This window comes from Drosophila suzukii, chromosome 3 (assembly GCF_043229965.1).
Source record: "Drosophila suzukii chromosome 3, CBGP_Dsuzu_IsoJpt1.0, whole genome shotgun sequence".
Lineage (NCBI taxonomy): Eukaryota > Metazoa > Arthropoda > Insecta > Diptera > Drosophilidae > Drosophila > Drosophila suzukii.
Window position 1 is genome coordinate 30,492,344 of NC_092082.1, and position 17,662 is coordinate 30,510,005.

At 44.0% G+C, this 17,662-nt stretch overlaps 1 protein-coding gene and 1 long non-coding RNA gene across 5 annotated transcripts in view; one reads left to right on the top strand and one right to left on the bottom strand.

The window, feature by feature from the left end:
• AGO3 (Argonaute 3) overlaps nucleotides 1-17,662 on the top strand; it is a 547,891-nt gene that overhangs the window by 510,008 nt on the left and 20,221 nt on the right. The window lies entirely within an intron of this gene.
• LOC139353205 (uncharacterized) lies at nucleotides 755-2,881 on the bottom strand. The gene is made up of 3 exons (XR_011604381.1): nucleotides 2,729-2,881; nucleotides 1,529-1,681; nucleotides 755-1,334 (listed from the first exon to the last, which is right to left on the bottom strand). It is a non-coding gene; the product is annotated as an uncharacterized lncRNA (long non-coding RNA).

Sequence of the window (17,662 nt, forward strand, 5' to 3'; positions counted from 1 at the left end):
AAAACAGATTGGGATGTATGGCTACGATACTTCGTATATTGTTTTAATACAACCCCATCTATGGCACATGACTATTGTCCATATGAGCTAGTTTTCGGTAAAACTTCAAATCTACCAAAGCACTTTAATAGCATAGATAAAATAAAACCACTTTATAATATAGAAGATTATGCTAAGGAATCCAAATTAAGATTGGAACAGGCAATTAAGAGAGCTAGACTTATGCTAGAATCTTAAAAGCTAAAACAGAAAATTAGTTACGACAAAACTAGTTTAGATTTCGATTTAAAAATAGGAGATCAGGTTTTATTGAAAAATGAAACAGGACATAAGTTAGATTCGAAATATACAGGTCCTTATAGGGTAGAACAAATAGGAGATAGAGATAACATAACTATAATAAATAACAAAAATAAAAAACAAATAGTACATAAAGATAGATTAAAAATGTTTATTTCATAATTGCATTTAACATGGCCATGTTTAGAAATACTTATGAGGGTAACCATGTTTAGAAATTCTTTTAAACTCCATGTTTAAAAATACTTTTTCTTTTAATACATATATTATTCCCAATTCCATTCTCTTTAAAAAAAAAAAAAAAATAAAAAATTTAAAAAAGAAGAAGAAATAACTTCATAATATTACGTTATTTTTCAAAAGGAGGGAGATGTAGTATGCACTTATATCGAATATCTACTGTACCAAGAGTACTTGAAACAAACACACTGTAACACTTTGTTGCAGTGTTTATACCCTGCAGTACCATTCAGCGCTTATTGAGCACTCAATCACTGCAAAAAGCTCATCACTCAGCGCTCAATGAGCGCACAATTTGTATGGAGCTATGTGCTGAAATTAACATAGGCATGTCCTAGGGTTCATCAGTGCTCAAAAAATAGCACGCATTGAGCGCTTTTTTGAGCACCCTCTTGAGCGCTCGATTGAGCAGCTGAAAAAGCACACGTTCAGCACATGTTGAGCGCTCGATTGAGCAGCGGAAAAAGCACACATTCAGCACATGTTGAGCGCTCGATTGAGCAGCGGTAAAAGCACACATTCAGCACACGTTAAGCGCTCATTCAAGCAGCGAAAAAGCGCACTTTCAGCGCTTAGCAGCAAATAAAATTTCAGTTGTAATTTTTATTTTTATTTGTTTATTTTAAAATTTGAGCTCGGGGGTTTCCGGTGTTATCGGGGTCGCTGGCACCTCCTTCTCAGCATCTGGTGCCGGCGTTGCCTTTTTTTGGTACAACTCAAGTTTTTAACGCACCGCATTGCCTTCTGCAGCGCCTTTTCGGGAGGCTCCGAGGGATCCACCAGGGCGATTGCATCTAGTATTAGAAAAAAATTAGTTTTAAAAATAAAACAAGACGAGAATAAAAACGAGTGACCGAAAGTAATCGTTAGTTGTAAGATTTATTTATAATAAAAGAAATGTTATCTTTGGCATTCAATGTAAAAATCCCAGAAGTCTTTTAAAAATTGAACTTACAAACAATAGTTTTCAGCCTCAACAAAAACTTACTTAATAAGGCACGGGCGAAATTTGGGTAGTCTGAGCCTCTTCTTGTTTTGCCCCCCCTCCAAGTTGTGGGACAGAACAAGTTCCTCGGATAATATGCTTAAGATGGAACGACTTAGCCTTCCATTTTTTTTATAGATTTACCATCAGCCTTGTCTAAAAATATAAAGAAAATTAAAAAAATATCGAGAAGAAATTTGCAAACTTTTGTTTGCGGTCACTTGATTTATTTTATTTTGTTGTAAAAAATTATTTATGTATTTTTTTTATTATTTATTAAATCATTTATTTATTTTGCAGATGCGGAAAAAATACCACTTTTCCAGGGACGGAAAATTAGAGATGTTTGAGATTTTTATTTAAATAGCCATGTTTGTTTACTTACACAAAAATAAAAATTGTGCTTTAATCAAAAAATCATAAGTTATAAAAACAAACATCTCTTATTTTTGGTCCCTAGGAACTCAGCACTCAATAAGATTTTAAAATTTTTTCACAGATTTGTTTATTATATGCACCATTTGTTGCTTTTCACGTCAAAAATTAATATTTTTCACAGCTATTTTTTTTCCGCCACGTTTTATTTTGGGAATCTTGTATTTCCCTTATTTTAAATATAGATTATCTTGTTTTTTACTCTCACTGTTTTCAATATTATTAGTCTGCGACAGACTTACCTGGGAATCGTTTCTTTTTCACTTTTAAGGCACTAATTTAATTTAATTTAGTAAATTGCTGGTATGTTTGCTTGAACTTCTAACTTCTTCACTTAAGTAAACGCAAGTGAAAAGACGAAAAAAGGCGCGTGCCTTCCAGAAAAACAACAAGCAACAACAACAACGGTTCCGCTAAGCCGTTGTTGTTTTTTTTGCATGTCCCGTTTGGTCTATGCATCTTGCACATAAAAGCAGGGTATTTATAGACATATTCGACTATGCAAATCGGTTTATAAAAATATATTTTTAAAACTTTACATATTATTAAATTATATTAATAAACATATAAATTTGTTTAAGAAATGCAAATATTTTAAAACAGAAACCTATTATTTTAAATCGTTGTTTTAACATTTACGAACAAATGTCGCATTATTCAAAAGGCAAGGGTGCACAAAGGTCTATATATTTTAGTTGCTGGGCCTCTTTCCCTTCACGCGCACTTTTTCGTCTGAGACTTGACGAGAGAGGGAGAGCCCAAAATTACTTTTTTGTGCGTTCTCTTTGCGGACCCGACTGAGAGCGCGTCGCTTTGCCGCCGTTGCGCTCAGCTCTGCCGGCATCGCTGGCTTCTCTGCCGACGTCGCAGTCGGCTTCGTGATGATTGGGCGCTTAACTCAATTTTGGAACTGCAGGGTATAAACAAAAGGCTCGGTCAAAAACCCTAAGTGGCCGAAACATGAGTCGATCGGCGCGCTCAAAGAAAGTGCAAGTGTCAGCATTCTGTTGCACACGCCGGCCGCTCAGCCAAACTCAAGTACATACACATGCCCTCGCGCTCCAGCCAAAGAGAGCATAATTAAATACACTTTATATACATAAGATATACATAGCCATCTCTCTGCCGCCCAACTGTAAGCAGCGCAGCTACGAGAATTAGGCTTACTTAGATCCTAAGGCAAATTGTAAAATCAGAAACAACTTGACGTTGGAAGCGGCATTAACGCTGCTCCTGCCATGCAACCAAATAAAAAAAGAATATAACAAAACTACCGAAAAAGATGCGTTATCAATAAATGGATAAAGATTATTAACATTTCCAACACAAGGAGTTTCACACAACAGGGCACCGGTGCTGGCTGCACTGGTGTACTCGCAATGGGGCGAGCACAGTGGTCCCTCGCAGTCGTTTGGGCACTTCCTTGTAAATTTTGGTATTTCTTTTTTCTGTGGTGGAGGTAGTTTTGGCAAGACTTTTAATTGCTGGGGAGGTGTGTGTGTTTGTGGCTGTGGCTTGAATTTTTCTTTCACTTATTAAAGATTTTATATTTTGGAGTTCGGCATGTAATTTGACCGAATCGTTCCAATTTAATATACTTCCGCTACTTAGTAGCTTCAGTAATTCAGCCCTTCTGGCTTTTAGTCTTTTTACCACACCACTGCGTTTAGCACACATCACACTCTACTCACTGCGATACTATTTTTTGTCTGCTGCTAATGAAATTCATCAATTTCTGTCCTGCAGTTGTTCCTTTCTAGGTCCTCCAGGACCAGCGTCACGGTGAAATGAAATCGTCTTCAATTTCCTGTCCTGCAGTTTTTCCTTCCTAGGTCCTCCAGGACCAACGTCACATGTAATAGTTTAAATGTGTAGGATTTTCCATAAAGCCCAAAAAATATAAGTCCAATTTCACTTCAGTTAGATAACCATTTTTATTTGGTTGTATTTGGAGCAGAGCAGCCGTTGTTGCCGCTCTGAGCTCAAAAGAGTTTCTTCTTTTACTTAATTTACTTAGGAGCTAAGGAGGTCTAAGTCTCATAGCGGCGCTGCCAACAGCGGCAACGGAGAGACGGCCAATATATTCTTAAGTATATAGCTATGCTCACTTTGTCTGGAGCGCGGAGGTATATGTATGTACTTGAGTTTGGCTGAGCGGCCGGCGTGTGCAACAGAATGCTGACACTTGCACTTTCTGTGTACGCCGCCAATCGACTCACGTTTCGGCCACTTAGGTTTTTGACCGAGCCTTTGTTTATGTAAACACTGCAACAAAGTGTTACAGTGTGTTTGATTCAAGTACTCTTGGTACAGTAGATATTCAATATAAGTGCATACTACATTATAAGATATAGTTGTCCGATCAGGCTGGTTCCGACTTATATACTACCTTCAAAAGAAAGAAAACTTTTTAAAAAGTTTCAGCCCGATAGCTTTAAAACTGAGAGACTAGTTTGCGTAGAAACACGGACGGACAGACGGACATGGCTAGCTCGACTCGTCTAGTCTGATCAAGAATATATATACTTTATAAGGTCGGAAATGTCTCCTATACTGCGTTGTAAACTTCTGACTGAATTCATAATCATAAAAGGGTATAATAATTGACAATTAAATTAATTTTATATGCATTAGGCAATATTATATTATTCATCCATGGCACGCACCGATATATATTACTCAATAAATTTATAATGTGAAAAAGAAATCAAAAGCATAGAGTGCTAGAACTTTAACAAGGAGGGTATGCTGACGCGATAAGTGGAGTAGGTCAAGAACAATGACATAACTTTCGACGGACAGCCCTGACAATCTTAACTGAGACTCCGAAATTTTTCCTGGTAAGTACACCATTGACCGACCATCCGGGCGAGGAGTCTTAATCTTCTTGGACTCTACTCTGACGTCGGAAGGGGTACTTGTTTAAGAATTCTATAATATTGAATTTTTATGTGTAAGGCTATTGTAGTACGTTCACATATCGAATGCACACTGTACCCAGTGTTATGCATTAATATTATTACCAATACATTGTAGCACTTGGCCACAATATGAAAGCCACAAATACAAGTCCCAAACAGTTCTTCAAGTGACCGGTAATAAGATCGCCGTTGAGTGCACTGGTACTGGGCAGTGCTGAGTCCGCATATTTGACATACGCGACCGCTCTGTCAACATAAGACCTCTCCTCTGCCGCGGCAACTCTACGTCAACAGCCACTAATACATGCGTATATAAATAAACATTGAACGCTGCTCTGCCGGCGTCTCTGGCGGTGCACTCTCACTAGCTGTACGAATAATTGTAGTAGAGTTAAGAATTCATTGAATAAAGAGAACTACAATCTTATTGGGACAACATATTACATGGCGACCGTGATAGGACTGGACCAGCAGACGATAACTTCTCAAAAAGTCCCGCTTCAGTGACGTCCTGCTGGAGATCACCGATGTATAGAGAAGCCATATTTGGTGATCAGGTCAACCGGATAGATTCGGCCAGGCAGGCGGTGAAATCGAACTGGAGGAACGAAAAAAAAAACTGGAGGCCAATGGAAAAAACTGAGTGAGTAGAGATGGAGCTGTGGCTAAACTCGGGGGCGCAAAGAATAAAATAAATAAAAGAATAGCGCACGTATGGTGGCTATTGTTTAAGAAACAACCACCACCCCCCTGGGCAACTGCCAAAACTCCAGCTCACTCAACCATAAAAATTATAAATACGAAAATAACACCTCCTCTTCCGAAGCCGCTCCCATAAGAGAGAAAACGTGCCCGAAGGACTGCCCTGGAGCGCTGAAAAAGCCCTTCTGCCAAAAGACCTGCGGGGAAAAACCGAAAGGAAAAACCTATGCGATGACCGGCACCGGTACTGCCTGGGCCCAGAGGCCCCGGCTAGCAGCAGCAGAAACTACAAGTGTGGGGTTCAAAGCGCCACCCCTACGCCCTACGCAGCTAATGCAGCATAGAAGACTCACAATTACATGGAGGAACATAAGTTAGACATAATTTAAAATACGTATAAAAAGAAAATATTGTAAAATTGAGCGGAACCCTTTCCGCCCAATAGCAGTATAGCCCGTAAAGCTATACGAACAAATAGGCAGAGCACTGTAAAAGAAATAAACATTAAAAAAAAAAAGAAAAACCAAAAAAAAAAGATGAATGAGATAAGTTATATAAACAAAATGGGATTGATGTATACGAAAACAGTAGACTTCCCTGCAAAGGTCATTAATAAAATAGAATTGACAAATATCGATCCTCATTTAACGAATATATTATTATTGATAATTGTCATAATTTTGTGCGGATATATTCTTTATAAAGCATACCTATACACAATAAGTGAATAACAAAAAGGGCCCTAAGCTAAGCAAACGATCTAGATAAGATCTAATTGCATGTACGCACAAACAAATATATATAAATTGAAGACAACATTTTTTTCTAAATAATGGTCTAAAAAATGAGAAATGAATTGATTGTCAAAGAAACATCTTTTCTGAATAACTAAAAAAAAAGAAAATAAAAATAATGATAATAAATAAAAACGGTTCGGCCAAAGAGCTAGTGGGATGGCTCGGAGGGCGCCGAGCTGAAGGCTACCGAACGGGTCGCAGGTTGCGGATAGCGAGCGCCCTGGTTCTCCAGGGTAGCAACGAATAAGCGTGGAAGTTGGATACGGCCCGGCTACCGCCAAGCCCCCAACCCGAAGCGTAAATAAGTAGCCCCGGACAGTCAGCGGGTATCTGCGCCGTAGCAGTACCGACGTCGCGCTTGTGCTGCCGCCTCCGACAAATAGCTCACACATACCTCCTTCCCACACTCTTTGTACCTACCTCTTCCCTACCCACACAACTCATCTCACCTGGACTAAGGTGTCATTCGAACCGTGCCGAGAGTCAATCTGGCTGGGAGCCCGAGTTCTCAAAAAACTCAGTCTCAAACGGTGAGCTCAGGCAAGTAGCGACCGCCTGTTCTAAATCAGCCTTACCCGGGTACAGCGGATCTCTGCCCGGGTGGACCTGTCCCTTCCCCGCAGCTCGTGGGAATAAATATGGAGAACTTAACAAATAACAAAAATAAAAAAGATATGAACAACAAAAAAGAGTCCGACACTCTTAAAAAGTCGGAAGTCGTAACCAACGACGACAAGAAGAGCAAGATCACGGCTCCAAGGCCAGCGAACAACGCAGCCGGCTAGGCATAGCTCACCACAACAACAAGCCCAAGCCTTCCACTAGCGTAGGTGTGGCTAACCAGCTCCTATAACCTGAGGGGATCGCCAAAGCCGGTCTCGTGGTGAGTACCAGGGCAAAGGAGTTCAAGAGGATTCCACCTAACCAGGCCGGACCTCTTGAACGCAAGAAAGCTTTTCGGATCCTCAAACGGCTGGCCACCAACCCGATACGACACGATCAAGCGTCAAAATTGGATTACCTAAAAATACAAGAGGACATATCCCGGGCAAAGGCGGTAATCCCAGACTTTGACATCGCTTTGACCACCAGCAACAAGCGAGAAAAGTCGATGGAGACAGCTCAACCAGTGAGCAAGAAGGCCAGAGTAACCAACCGCGGCACATGGTCGAGATCCTTTGCTGAAGTAGTAAAGGATCGGCAGATCATTGGTGTCATCGACCGAAGCGATGAAGGCGGTAGGATCCCAAGAAACCAATGACGTTAGTGGCCTTAAAAGTGCTGGTCGAGAACCCAGGTCTGCCACCCGAATGCACAGATGCAGGGTGGTACCAGGGCAACGTTAAGTTGAGAGGTCGTCAGCACTTTACAAGGCTGCCATTAATAAGGTCGACGAGGTCTACCACGGGGCCAAGCTGGCAGTTTGCGAGGCCGCAGAAGAGCGAGGGTGTGGCTGCCGTCGGAACCCTCGGAACCAGCGGCTATACTCAGCCTGCTGACCAGGTTCAACCCGAAACTTCCAACAGACGGTTAGAAGGTGGTCAAGGTGGAGAAAACCGAGCGTGTCACCATGAACGTGGTAATCCTCTTGAACCAGGCCTGCTTGGAACCCCTCGCAGCCCAACAAAACCGGGTGAACCATGGGTTCGATAAGGTGCAACTGCGCATCTATGACACGGATAAGCTAGCGGCAGACAGCGACGACGAATTGGAGCATGAGGAGGCCACCCTCACCGACTACTTGTCAACCGACTCGGAGCTGACAGAGAGCCTGAAGCAGCTGTGCACTCAGGACATAACCCGACCAGGGCGCACTGTTCTTCAGGACATAGCGGAGGACGCGGAGGGTACCCAGCCCGAACACGGTCCCAAAGATGGTGCAGTTTCTGCAGATTAACCTGCACCACTGCAAGGCAGCATCCGCTGCCCTCCTCACCAGCCTGGCAACAGGCAACATAGACGTAGTCTTCATTAAAGAGCCATGGATTGTTGGTTACAATCTGTGGCTTGTCAACCGCCCTATACAAGCTATTTTAGACCAAGGATAAGGGTAAAACCAGAACATGCATTCTAACAATGACACACTTTAACACTTTTCTTGTTCCACAGCTTAGCGAAGGCGGCCTCACCACGGTCAGACTGGAGCTAAACGAAAACACACATCACACCATAGCATCATTCTATCTGGCTCACGACTACGAAGGGCCATTACCAAACATCACCACACAACAACTCATACATACTCACTCATCTAAGGAACTCATCCTGGGTGTGGTCGCTAATTCACACCACACACATTGGGGAAGAACAAACACAAACGAAAGGGGTGAGTTACTCTACGACTATCTCCTTCAATCAAATCTATTCATCTGCAACAAAGGTAATCACCCAACTTTCATCACCAGAAATAGGAGGGAAGTCTTAGACATTACACTAATATCTGATCCCCTACTTAACCAGCTAGAAGCGTAGAAGGTGGGCATCGAGCACTCATTACATAGAATTTACAATAACTCTAGACTGTCCTCCCGCCGAGAACATTACTAATCTAAGATTAACCAACTGGGGATACCACAAAAATCTCCTTAACAGGAACCTACACGCTCCACCGACGCACATACGAAACGGTCAAGAACTAGATAACCTAGTTAACACCTTTACTGATATCTGTGGTGAGGCCTTAAAAAGGGCTTGCCCAAGCAAAACAGTCAAAGCAAAGCACAAACCCCCATGGTGGAACGCAACCCTGGCGAACCTCAAAAGAGAGTGTAGAACTTACTTTAATAGAGCTAAATACAACAATAGGAAATCTTCCTGGAATTTATACCATACAAAACTAAGCCTATACAAATAGGAAATTAGAATATCAAAACGAAGAGCTTGGGCTAATTTCTGCAGTAGCATAAAATCTACTGCGGAAGCATCCAGACTCAGAAGAATTTTAGCAAAATCTCCAGCAACCATTGGCTATCTAAAAACCAATGCTGACAGCTGGACGGAAAACAGTCAGGTGAACTACTGTTAGACACCCACTTCCCTAAAAACACCCATGCAGTAGAGGACCTCTACATAGAGGAGAACTTAGACGACCAGTATAGACAACATCTCAAACCCAGGTCGCATTCAATGGGCTGTTAACTCTTTTAAGCCCTTCAAATCCCCCGGCCCAGATGGGTTCTTCCAGGCCCAGCTACAACGGACACTAGATATTTCCCTACCCTGGTTGACAGCCATCTTCCACGGCTGCCTTGCTCTAAGCCATATTCGAACAAGGTGGGTGGACGTTAAGGTAATTTTTATACCGAAAGCCGGCAAACCCTCCCACACCAACCCAAAGGACTTCCGTCCGATTAGTCTCTCTTCCTTCTTGTTGAAGACCCTGGAAAGCCTAAGTGACACCCATATCAGGCTAACCATCGACCATAGCCTACTCTCTGACGCATAACACGGGTACCGTAAGGGCAAATCGACAGATACCGCCCTCCACTCTCTAGTGTACAGTATAGAGAGAGGTTTCCACAATAAGAAATACTCTCTGGCAGCGTTTCTATATATAAAAGGCGCCTTTAACAACGTCACCCCAACGGCGATTCCTGGTGCGCTGACTGAACTGGGCATTGAGCGGCCCATAGTGGGACTCATACACACCATGCTAACCAGCAGAATAGTGTACTGCACTATGGGATCAGCCCACTCGACCAGGAATGTCAGCAGAGGAACAACACAAGGGGGCGTACTCTCACCTCTTCTATGGGTTTTAGTGGTCAACAAACTGCTATCACTTCTAGAAGGGGCGGGCACAAAAGTGGTAGCCTACGCGGACGACGTGGTTATCCTACTGCAGGGCAAATTCCCGCAAACTCTTTGCAATCTAATGGAGACAGCCTTATCCACCCTCTCCAGGTGGACGGCTGTCTTTGGACTGGGAGTTAACCCAGAAAAGACCGAACTAGTTCTCTTTACAAGGGAGTATAAGATACCAAATCTAATTCTCCCAAACCACACCAAAGTACCTAGGTGTCATTCTTGACAAAAAGCTTTGTTTGTGCCTAACCGAAGTAGACACTTCCGGGTCACACCGTGGGACAAGGGGGTAATGAGCACTTGTCGCTGGCACGGGGACGCTTTGCTGGCAGGTTGATCGCGTCGCGGCAAGGGTAACGATGGTTACTACGATGCCGGACCACAGGCGATGCTAGAGCTGCGTTGAGGGTGAGCTATCGTGGTTAGCTACTAGTTGAGATAGTGTATTACGAGCCCTATTCCCAGATGTAGGAAGTAGAACCGCGGAGTTAAGAGGTGTGTTGATAACTGTTTTATTCTTCATTTGGAACATGTTTATATACTACTTGGAACACAGAAGTTTAGTGTAATGATTAGTGAAGTAAGCTATATTCTAAAGTAGATCAGGGAATTATGATTATGGTAGCAGTTTGCGTAGTTGGCTTTGCGTAGTTGGCTGACACTGCAAAATGTGCTGACTGCATTGGCCGGTCAGTGTGCCGTTGAGTCGGTGAGACGGTGAGTTAGTGAGACATATAATATGCTGATCAGCAATTCTCATATGCAGTGGGTGCTACTGAGCGCCTGGTACTGTTCCCAACTTGGCTACTGCTTGATTTGTTGGGTGTGGTCATGTTGAGTACCTTTGGGTACGAACATTCTCCCCCCCATTGAGGGGTACCCTCAATTAGGTCGTGATGTCGGTCAGTCCTTGACCGAATTGTATCGGAAGCACCTAACAAATCATTGACCAAGGTGGATCGTTCCTTCAACTGAGGTTCATGATTGTAATTCAGGTCCTTCACATCTTCTTGATGCTGCTTAACACTCCCCTTTGCGATAAAATTGACATTACCGTGGGGACTGAAATTGTGCCCTCGTAGAACTTGATCATTTGGAACGTCTATGGTGTGTGGACGTTCTGCAACAAAACTGAGATCTTTCTTGGTTAAGTTTAGAAATGGTGAACCAAAGTCAGCCTTCTTGTAGGTTTTGAATTGATGAGAAGTCGGTTCTATATTCATCGGATTTTTATCTTTCGTTGGTTCATAAGCAACGTTCGGTCCTGCAAAATCACCTCTGCCTTCTACCAGAATAGGGTTGATTTCCGTATCAGATGAGGTTTCTTTATTGAGATAACCTGTGATTATATAACCAAGCCTAGTGCCTTGTGCCAAAGGTTTATTAGGTCCTAGTTCAAGAAGTTCACCGGTTATTACACGAGAATACACCTCAGACCCTAAGGTTAGGTCAATGGGTCCAGGTTGCCGAAAGTCAGGATCTGCTAATGGCAGTCCCTCGGGAATATTAAGATCGGCTGTAATCGGTACTGACGGTTGGTCTGTAATGACTGTGGGCATAATAAATACCTCTAATAGTTTTTCAAACCCTGATGTACAGGATGAGCTTTAGTGTTGATCTAATTACTGTTGATATCTTTCCTCCGATTCCAGATATTTCAATCGGTGAACCTTCCTTAAGAGATAGCAGCTCTGCCATTCTCCTTGAGATAAGATTCACCTGTGATCCACCATCTATTACAGCGCGACATGTTTGTAATTGACCGTTTGGCCCTTGTAATGAGACCTTCGCGGTCGCGAGCAGAGTATATCCTCCTACGTTGTCGTAGCCTGCAATGGTTACTGCGCCGGCCACTGGATTGCTAGTTGGTCCTTTGTGTAACAGTGAATGGTGCCGTTGCTGGCAGACTCGACAATTGGTCGGTGATCCACAGTTTTCAACCATATGAGCTGTCGACAAACAATTTGTGCATGCTCCTATTTGAATAATGGCTTGGCGCCGTGTTTTGGGGTCCATTTCCTGGAACCGGCTACATGCTCTAAGATTATGTGGTCCTAGGTGACAAATCTTACAGCTCTCTTCGTTGTGAACTGACTGATGGCGTAGTGTTGCTGTTGGTTGAGCGCTTATCGTCTCCAGCATGCAAGCGCGCCGTTCAATAAACGTTAGTACACTCCTTAACGTTGGAACTTCCGTTGGTGCATCCGCTGAATTTTCTAGAGCAGCTAGAGATTGCTGGTCTAGTTTTCTTCTGATAAGAAAACACAGGATTGGATCCCAGGATTTTGTGCTGATATCGAGGTTTTTAAGAGTACTCATTGAGTTTTTTATAGTGTCATGTAAGGCCCTTAGTTGGCGCGAGGAGCCGTCTATAGGCCTATGGTCAATAATTTTAGCTATGGCGGCGAATACTAATATTTTGCCGTTCTGGTACCTGGCCTTCAACCGCAACCAGGTGTCGTCATAGCCACCCTGTGAGAAGGCTGTGTCTGTCAAGACGTTCCTCGCTTCACCACGAAGCGAACTCTGTAGAATATGTAGTTTTTGACTGGCCGAATATGGTTTGTTATGTACCAATTCCACAAAGAGATCATGGAACCGTGGCCAGTCTAGATACTCGCCGTTGAACTCCGGAATGCTAATTGGCGGAAGTGCCAAGTTTAGGCTCATTGGCGCGTCGTTTTCTCGTAGCAGGTTCATTTCGTATTCCTCGTATAATGTGTGGAACTGGGCTAGCTCTGCTTCTGCCCGAGCTGCGGCCCCAGGTGTGCTATCCAATTCGTCGTGGGCTTGCCTCAGTAACGCCCAATGGAGATCCAGGTGCCTTTGTAAGGCTGGGGTGACAGTTGGGGCGTTCGAGGCTAATGTTAATGATGACTCCAATTCGTTGCATCTTCTCTGCAACTGTCGGATCACCGCGTCAATTGCGGAATCTCCTTTGACTTGATCTCTTGTTGTAAGCTTGATGTTGGCCGAAGTTCGTCTGGGGGCCTTCGGAAGCCCGCTTCCAGTCGGCACGTTGTCCAGAAAGATATTCTGATATTTTTCGACCAGCTCTTTAAGTGCTACTAGTCGTGAAGAGTACTCACTTCCAGTGGGTAATGCCGCTTGCTGGACTTCTTCATCTAGGTCGCAAAACTGCTGCCAGAGATCGTTTAACTGATTTAGCTTACCGGAATAATAGCCGTCTCGGTGGCGTCGGTCGGCAGAATCCTTGCCATAATTCTTAATGAGCTGTTGGATTTTCCCTTGCAGCTCGTTTTGGGTGTCTAGTAATCGATTGTGTAAATCGATTCTTGTGTGACTTGTTTCCTCAATGAATGAAGTAGACATATTGTGTGTCTTGGAAACAAAGAATCTTGTGAAGCTGGATGAAGCTGAGTATCCTGTGAAGCTGGATGAAGCTGAGTATCCTGTGAAGCTGGATGAAGCTGAAGTTCCTGTGACGCTGGAAGAAGAAGCGTATCCTGTGAAGCTGGATGAAGCTGAAGTTCCTGTGACGCTGGAAGAAGAAGCGAATCCTGTGAAGCTGGATTAAGCTGAAGTTCCTGTGACGCTGGAAGAAGAAGCGAATCCTGTGAAGCTGGATGAAGCTGAAGTTCCTGTGACGCTGGAAGAAGAAGCGAATCCTGTGAAGCTGGATTAAGCTGAAGTTCCTGTGACGCTGGAAGACGAAGCGTATCCTGTGAAGCTGGATTAAGCTGAAGTTCCTGTGACGCTGGAAGAAGAAGCGTATCCTGTGAAGCTGGATTAAGCTGAAGTTCCTGTGACGCTGGAAGAAGAAGCGTATCCTGTGAAGCTGGATTAAGCTGAAGTTCCTGTGACGCTGGAAGACGAAGCGTATCCTGTGAAGCTGGATTAAGCTGAAGTTCCTGTGACGCTGGAAGACGAAGCGTATCCTGTGAAGCTGGATAAAGCTGTGAGTCCTTTAGTGGGAAGGGGGTTGCTTGAGTGTGATCCTTTGTTGTTAAAGGATCACGTCGGGGTCACCAATGTTTGTGCCTAACCGAAGTAGACACTTCCGGGTCACACCGTGGGACAAGGGGGTAATGAGCACTTGTCGCTGGCACGGGGACGCTTTGCTGGCAGGTTGATCGCGTCGCGGCAAGGGTAACGATGGTTACTACGATGCCGGACCACAGGCGATGCTAGAGCTGCGTTGAGGGTGAGCTATCGTGGTTAGCTACTAGTTGAGATAGTGTATTACGAGCCCTATTCCCAGATGTAGGAAGTAGAACCGCGGAGTTAAGAGGTGTGTTGATAACTGTTTTATTCTTCATTTGGAACATGTTTATATACTACTTGGAACACGGAAGTTTAGTGTAATGATTAGTGAAGTAAGCTATATTCTAAAGTAGATCAGGGAATTATGATTATGGTAGCAGTTTGCGTAGTTGGCTTTGCGTAGTTGGCTGACACTGCAAAATGTGCTGACTGCATTGGCCGGTCAGTGTGCCGTTGAGTCGGTGAGACGGTGAGTTAGTGAGACATATAATATGCTGATCAGCAATTCTCATATGCAGTGGGTGCTACTGAGCGCCTGGTACTGTTCCCAACTTGGCTACTGCTTGATTTGTTGGGTGTGGTCATGTTGAGTTCCTTTGGGTACGAACATTCTCCCCCCCATTGAGGGGTACCCTCAATTAGGTCGTGATGTCGGTCAGTCCTTGACCGAATTGTATCGGAAGCACCTAACAAATCATTGACCAAGGTGGATCGTTCCTTCAACTGAGGTTCATGATTGTAATTCAGGTCCTTCACATCTTCTTGATGCTGCTTAACACTCCCCTTTGCGATAAAATTGACATTACCGTGGGGACTGAAATTGTGCCCTCGTAGAACTTGATCATTTGGAACGTCTATGGTATGTGGACGTTCTGCAACAAAACTGAGATCTTTCTTGGTTAAGTTTAGAAATGGTGAACCAAAGTCAGCCTTCTTGTAGGTTTTGAATTGATGAGAAGTCGGTTCTATATTCATCGGATTTTTATCTTTCGTTGGTTCATAAGCAACGTTCGGTCCTGCAAAATCACCTCTGCCTTCTACCAGAATAGGGTTGATTTCCGTATCAGATGAGGTTTCTTTATTGAGATAACCTGTGATTATATAACCAAGCCTAGTGCCTTGTGCCAAAGGTTTATTAGGTCCTAGTTCAAGAAGTTCACCGGTTATTACACGAGAATACACCTCAGACCCTAAGGTTAGGTCAATGGGTCCAGGTTGCCGAAAGTCAGGATCTGCTAATGGCAGTCCCTCGGGAATATTAAGATCGGCTGTAATCGGTACTGACGGTTGGTCTGTAATGACTGTGGGCATAATAAATACCTCTAATAGTTTTTCAAACCCTGATGTACAGGATGAGCTTTAGTGTTGATCTAAATACTGTTGATATCTTTCCTCCGATTCCAGATATTTCAATCGGTGAACCTTCCTTAAGAGATAGCAGCTCTGCCATTCTCCTTGAGATAAGATTCACCTGTGATCCACCATCTATTACAGCGCGACATGTTTGTAATTGACCGTTTGGCCCTTGTAATGAGACCTTCGCGGTCGCGAGCAGAGTATATCCTCCTACGTTGTCGTAGCCTGCAATGGTTACTGCGCCGGCCACTGGATTGCTAGTTGGTCCTTTGTGTAACAGTGAATGGTGCCGTTGCTGGCAGACTCGACAATTGGTCGGTGATCCACAGTTTTCAACCATATGAGCTGTCGACAAACAATTTGTGCATGCTCCTATTTGAATAATGGCTTGGCGCCGTGTTTTGGGGTCCATTTCCTGGAACCGGCTACATGCTCTAAGATTATGTGGTCCTAGGTGACAAATCTTACAGCTCTCTTCGTTGTGAACTGACTGATGGCGTAGTGTTGCTGTTGGTTGAACGCTTATCGTCTCCAGCATGCAAGCGCGCCGTTCAATAAACGTTAGTACACTCCTTAACGTTGGAATTTCCGTTGGTGCATCCGCTGAATTTTCTAGAGCAGCTAGAGATTGCTGGTCTAGTTTTCTTCTGATAAGAAAACACAGGATTGGATCCCAGGATTTTGTGCTGATATCGAGGTTTTTAAGAGTACTCATTGAGTTTTTTATAGTGTCATGTAAGGCCCTTAGTTGGCGCGAGGAGCCGTCTATAGGCCTATGGTCAATAATTTTAGCTATGGCGGCGAATACTAATATTTTGCCGTTCTGGTACCTGGCCTTCAACCGCAACCAGGTGTCGTCATAGCCACCCTGTGAGAAGGCTGTGTCTGTCAAGACGTTCCTCGCTTCACCACGAAGCGAACTCTGTAGAATATGTAGTTTTTGACTGGCCGAATATGGTTTGTTATGTACCAATTCCACAAAGAGATCATGGAACCGTGGCCAGTCTAGATACTCGCCGTTGAACTCCGGAATGCTAATTGGCGGAAGTGCCAAGTTTAGGCTCATTGGCGCGTCGTTTTCTCGTAGCAGGTTCATTTCGTATTCCTCGTATAATGTGTGGAATTGGGCTAGCTCTGCTTCTGCCCGAGCTGCGGCCCCAGGTGTGCTATCCAATTCGTCGTGGGCTTGCCTCAGTAACGCCCAATGGAGATCCAGGTGCCTTTGTAAGGCTGGGGTGACAGTTGGGGCGTTCGAGGCTAATGTTAATGATGACTCCAATTCGTTGCATCTTCTCTGCAACTGTCGGATCACCGCGTCAATTGCGGAATCTCCTTTGACTTGATCTCTTGTTGTAAGCTTGATGTTGGCCGAAGTTCGTCTGGGGGCCTTCGGAAGCCCGCTTCCAGTCGGCACGTTGTCCAGAAAGATATTCTGATATTTTTCGACCAGCTCTTTAAGTGCTACTAGTCGTGAAGAGTACTCACTTCCAGTGGGTAATGCCGCTTGCTGGACTTCTTCATCTAGGTCGCAAAACTGCTGCCAGAGATCGTTTAACTGATTTAGCTTACCGGAATAATAGCCGTCTCGGTGGCGTCGGTCGGCAGAATCCTTGCCATAATTCTTAATGAGCTGTTGGATTTTCCCTTGCAGCTCGTTTTGGGTGTCTAGTAATCGATTGTGTAAATCGATTCTTGTGTGACTTGTTTCCTCAATGAATGAAGTAGACATATTGTGTGTCTTGGAAACAAAGAATCTTGTGAAGCTGGATGAAGCTGAGTATCCTGTGAAGCTTGATGAAGCTGAGTATCCTGTGAAGCTGGATGAAGCTGAAGTTCCTGTGACGCTGGAAGAAGAAGCGTATCCTGTGAAGCTGGATGAAGCTGAAGTTCCTGTGACGCTGGAAGAAGAAGCGAATCCTGTGAAGCTGGATTAAGCTGAAGTTCCTGTGACGCTGGAAGAAGAAGCGAATCCTGTGAAGCTGGATGAAGCTGAAGTTCCTGTGACGCTGGAAGAAGAAGCGAATCCTGTGAAGCTGGATTAAGCTGAAGTTCCTGTGACGCTGGAAGATGAAGCGTATCCTGTGAAGCTGGATTAAGCTGAAGTTCCTGTGACGCTG